A 6,000-nucleotide genomic window follows, 5' to 3' on the forward strand; every position below is an offset into this window, starting at 1 on the left:
TTATTAGTGGTGTTTTTTTTTTTTTTTCTTGTGTAAAGTTTTGGAAATTATTCAGTCACATGTACCCTCAAACTTTGAAAATATTCGGAAAAGTCCTGGACTTTTATATATATATATATATATATATATATATTTTTTCTTTAATTTGTTTTTATTATTAATGTGTCCTCTATCACCATGAGATAGTTTGGTAATCTTTTAAAACCATCGGTACATGTTAAGATCGACAGATTCTAAGAGGTATTCCAATTGTTACGCGTTTCTCCATAACTGTTAAAAAAAAAAAAAAAAAAAAAAAAAAAAAAAAAAAAAAAAACTGTCACCTAAAGATCTGTATCCACAATGCAAAAGAAGACAGTTGAAGATGGGAGATTTCTCCGAAAAACAATTAAAAACTGATTCATGTTGCCGCTGGTTCCTAATCTGGAGCAGCAAATGTCTGTGCATGCAGCAGCCGTTGGGTCGGATAGCACAAAGAGAAACGGCATAAAATATATTGACGGGCGTCACAGCTGCAGAAAGGACAGCACAATGTATCACAACATTTAGAATTAGAAATCACTGTACATTTAACAAGAAACTTTTGGGGAACTTCACAGAGGGGAAAAAAAGTATTTTTCCTTGGATTGGGCGGCTGTTATTTTTTTATATCTGTAAATTATATATGATAGATAGATAATCTTGCTATCCAGCAAAAGCATCAACAGTTGTTCAATATTCCATTTGGCGTATATCCAGGATTTTCTTGACAAACCAATGTGGTGAATTAATAAAAAAAAAAGACTATTGTATTTCAAGCTGTATTAACGGTACTACGTTATAAATACTGTATTATCATTTCTGTCACAGAAATAGAGAATGTTACTTCTCTAACACAGTTCTAAAGGTTATGGTGGAGGATTTATACATGTAATCAGGCTTCATTCAGAATGATTAAAAGGAAAGCGTGGCTTAAAGTGAATATGGGGGATTGAAATGTTGGAAAGCATTCATCTTTACCTTGTGTATGCATAGTGCTGTAGGGGTTAAATATGTTGTATACACAGTCTGTTTTCTATTTGTTAATAAAAAAAAGGAATTAAAAAAAACATTGCAAAAGAATCTTTGATGTTAATAAAGTTGAATAATTGTTGTCTTTCTGTCCACTTTGAAAGCTTCATGTTTCTTGTACAGCAGTAGAGCCGGATTTTCACACTTTCCCCGTTTCCTATGCACAGAAAGATGGTTAGAGGTCAGGACAAGGTTAGTATTAGCTACGCCATATTTTACACCAGCGTCTTTTTAAAAAAAAAAAAAAAATTTATTTATTTATATATATATAGAGAGAGAGAGCATCCATGTTATACTGTATATAAGTATTACTATTAGTTATTTGTGCTGTACTTCCAAATAGTTTGGATCTATTTCCTTAAAGTGGTACTGCTAGATACTGCTGCTGCTTAAATGCAGTTAGAGATACACTTTGTGCACACTGAGGCTAATATAATCGAAGCAGTGATATTTAGATTCACTGCTGTAACTAAATACAGTATGTGTGTCTAGCACTAAGGCTTTGTAATAATAACCATCAGAATAATGAAAAATATCCACCCATGCTTCACAGATATTAGTCTGGCTTGTTTTCGACATTATTTCGATTCTCTTAGTCAGCAGAGATTTCAGTGACTGGGTATATGATGAATGTGAACGAAAGAATTAAGCTTACCAGCCAAACTGACTGGATACGTGGATTTCATAAAAATACCTGAAATAGACAGCAGCTATTTATTTCTCACTTTTCTGAAAATGTCTGCTACCCTTCCCTCTAGTAATACTGCAGTGCTATACCTTGTCGTGTTTGCAGCAGAACACTGGGGCAGTTAGTCTTCTAAATCAGTTATAGATACAAAGATAAACAAATCCAGCACATACTGTACTTGCACATGTATTTCTAGACCACAAGCCTAAAACAAGAGAATATCTTTAAAATATATCTTGGTGCTACATACAAACAAACAGATAAGAGCCACTGGCATAGTTTTCTGCAAAAGCAACATGACTAAAGTCTTTGATGCCTTTTAATGTCCCTGACATTAATTATACTGTAGGTATTTAAGTAGTGTCCATATTCTGCTTTAGTTTTGTGAAGTATCTCCTAGAAGAACGGATGATATTTCATTGCAACTCATAAAAGTGCTTTGTGGTTATCTCACTTCTTACCCACACCAAACTGAACTCAAGCTTCTTCTTTTGCATAGGCCAGCACAAAATATCACTCAGGTTAATGTTACACTGGTCTGTCTTAACTCTTAAACCCAAAGAGCTGAACCCTAAGTGGGATCTACTATAAGTAGCATTCCCTCTAGTAGGCATCTGAAGCAAGCACAGTGAACTGCTTTCTTACAGTGAATGCTAATTGATATTACTGTTTAAAAATACTACAGAAAATATATAAATGGCACTGCTGGGTTAGCTAATGGGTTAATGCTTAATCTGACACAGATATACCATTGAGCCCATTTTGTTGAGGTGATTTGTGTATTTTTATTATTTCACTTTTTAAAACATCTCAAATTAAAGTATATAAAGCAAGCATAGAACCTTGGTTAGCCCTTTCATTAAAAGCTGGGAAATCTCCAATCTGAAATGGAATGACAGGATCTGTGGAGCTGGCTGGTAACTATATCAGGCATTCTCAACTAAACTACTATTCTTTTATGTATCTGACTTTAAAACCAGTACTAACTGAATGCACATACTGTTCATTGTACACAATATTAACAAAGTGTTGAATTTAGACCACAGAGAATTATGCAGTTAACATGCAGGAAAAACATGAAAAAAGTCATATTTAATCATAACGCATAATGCACTGGAGAATACAAGATTAGTTTTATTGATATTTGTACAATACATTCCTGAATGTGGACGACTTCATTATGTGATTATGCTTTTTTTAAAAGGAAGCACAGTTAATGCAACTTTAAAAGGGAAGGTTGTTATTTTTATGTATATTGTTTATTGGAAATGGTACAGATTGGATGGTGAAATACTAATTCTTGGCTATGTAATTTAACCTACTGTAGCTTTAATTTGCTGTAATATAATTGAGTTTGTGTGTTCCTCTAAATCTGTGGAAAATAGGTGCTGTGTTTCATAGTAATATTTTATGCTGAATCAACACAAGATTAGTTTCCATTTGTAATGCATTTTCTACCCTCGGCTGCCTGCTGTGTGAGCATGGGAGTGGAAACTGGATCAGCTGCCTGGCTACATCCCCACGTGTAATGGGATTCAGTGGAATCAATGCACCTAACCCTGTCACTTCAATCCCATTTCAAACTCTTGCAGTTACAGCTTGATCTGTGTTTTCAGGTGGAGCCGGTGAGAGATTTGGGGATCAATCAACGCCTCCCAATTTCAAGCACATGAGAAATGTGTAAAAGCAGCTAAACTGGCTCTGTTTCTATTTTCTCTACACAGGGGCAGTATTGAGTACAGAATGTAAAGGAAGATGTTTTCCAGAACACACAGGGCTTCATAATATTCTACTTAATCTCTTTCTTTCACTGGAGACAAAATATGCAAGTTGTACCCAACAACAAATTGAAAATCTGACACATGGTATTAACTACATCTTTTTTTACATATTACTCCGAGTCTTCAGATTATTATGTGCAATTTGCATTTCCCCCATGAAATCAGGACACATTGGCAAGGCTATTGCTCCAGTGCAATAGTCTGCAGCACCATGTGTTAGATACTATTTATTTAAAAAAAAAAAAAAAAAGGGTAGTTTAAATACTATCATGATTGGCCCAAACAGGTCACAAGGGGGTGTTACTATTACAGCACATCATCATGGGTTGGCAGGGGCGAATCAATAATAGATGTCCATACCCTATTAGTTTAAAAAAAAAAAAAAAAAAAACAGACAGACATATTTCCAATAAACTGGCCTGACGAGAGTTAATGTTGACCTTTTGGGAAACCGAAGTGTACATGATTTAAATGAGTTTGAATTGGACACCAAAGATTAAAAGTAGTGAAAAATGCAAACGTAATTAAATCAATTCAAAACTCGCCATTTTGATATATCTGCTCCTTCTTCTTCAACTACAGCGTTTCCCTATCCAATCGAGGTTTTTTTTTTTTTTTTAATGACTTGGGTCGCTCTTAAAAGAGACTTTGGTGGTTAAATGGGTGTTTTATGTCCGTACTCCTCCTCTGGTCGGTTGCATCTCCTGCCCTGCCTGCTGCCACCAGTCCCCACACCCCTGCGCTGCTGTGTGATCTGATGCAGAATGTTTATAAATGAATCTCTATAGTTCCTGGCGTACCTTTCTCTCCACATGCATTTGTCCAGGTACGACGGTATCATCTCTTCTGTGCCTTGCATTGTTTTAAATTCTTTCTTAACACTGGCCCAGCAGTAGAACTGCAATCTTATTTTGATAATCAAATATACAATGTCCTTTCTGCTCCCCTTCAGACTGCACCTCAAGGCATGGACACGTATTATATATACTTGGCAGCACCTGTCAATTTTAACACAAATAAAAAACAGGATTTCAAATCCTAATACATTACAGCTACAATACCCCTTTCATCGTGTAATAAACACCGCAGCAATCCCTAGCAGCACATTGGGCATCATTACCAATTAATAGGCTATCATTACCACGCACAGCAGACCTTTCTTTAATTTAGCACGGAGCCTGTTTGAAATGGTTCCCATCTCCATTAGGACTCTTTGAAACAAGTTGAACCACTTGAGACAGAAAATACTCAATCTGACCACATCAACCGTTTTGATTTTTGCACGTGGAGTGTGTTAATTAGGTACCACTTAATTTGCATAACATTCGGAATTGGGGTTTTGCTACTGTTCTCATCCATCCTGATCATTTTTTGATGAAAAAACAGCCGGAGAGTTAAAACACCATCACAAAAGCCCTCCCCGACGGTCGGAAAAGCTTTGATATTCAGCCAGGGCAAATATCTCTAATTAGTTAAATCTCTCCCAAGCCTGCAGAGCGCTGAGACTTCGCAGCAGTATTAATTCAATCTAATTAAACCACGTAATTAAGGACAGATTAGTTAATTAGTTGCTAGGTTTTTATTATTTTCTGGAGAGTTTGAGCGAATCCGAATATTAACATGCCACTTGAAAGAGGAGAGTTGGTTTTAAATAGTATATGTTATAGTTGAACTGTGCTAAACGCAGCTGCTGTGCATATAAATAACAAGAGTGTGACTTGAAAGCTCAGTCTCATCATTTGAATGGAGTGGCAACATTGTGCTACCATTCAAAAATAAATCATTTGTTTTGGTCGCTAAAAAGCTATATTACTTTATGTAGAATGTATTAATTGTATTTATAATAATAATAATAATAATAATAATAATTTAATAATAATAATTATTAAAAAATTGTTCTACCACAAGTTTTAATTATAAATAACATACTATAGTATAGATAACATGCTTCGTGTGTGTGTGTGTGTGTGTTTTAAGTATAAATAGCACGTTCATTTATTTATTTATTTTTTAAATAGCTAAGTAAAAAGTTAGTTTTTATAGTTACTTATGTTATAAAAAAATTCTGAAAATATCCAGTGGACATAGGATGTCAGCATGTCACGCGCTCACATTACCTGGGCTCAATGGAACCATTATGTTACTGTAACGATACAGCCTCATCATATAATCTTTAGTCTTTGCTAACACGTATATTTATAATTCATTTGTATTTATTTGTCAGAACTCGATTGTCTTGCTAGGAATAATACGGTTTAAACACTTAATAGCTGCGATTGCATCCTCTCAGCCGTTTTGCACCATGTGCTGGCATCATGAATAATAACTTGTGTGTACGTGCAGAGCTGCACGCAGCTCTTAGGCGACAGACACCGCATATAGGACGTGCTGATCGTAAACACTTCCCTAACGTGACCACACCTTCAAATCACAGCCGCCACGTCCGCTTATAATACGCGGGGTTGGGCTTGTTGTTGTAAA

Source organism: Polyodon spathula, chromosome 14, assembly GCF_017654505.1.
Source record: "Polyodon spathula isolate WHYD16114869_AA chromosome 14, ASM1765450v1, whole genome shotgun sequence".
Lineage (NCBI taxonomy): Eukaryota > Metazoa > Chordata > Actinopteri > Acipenseriformes > Polyodontidae > Polyodon > Polyodon spathula.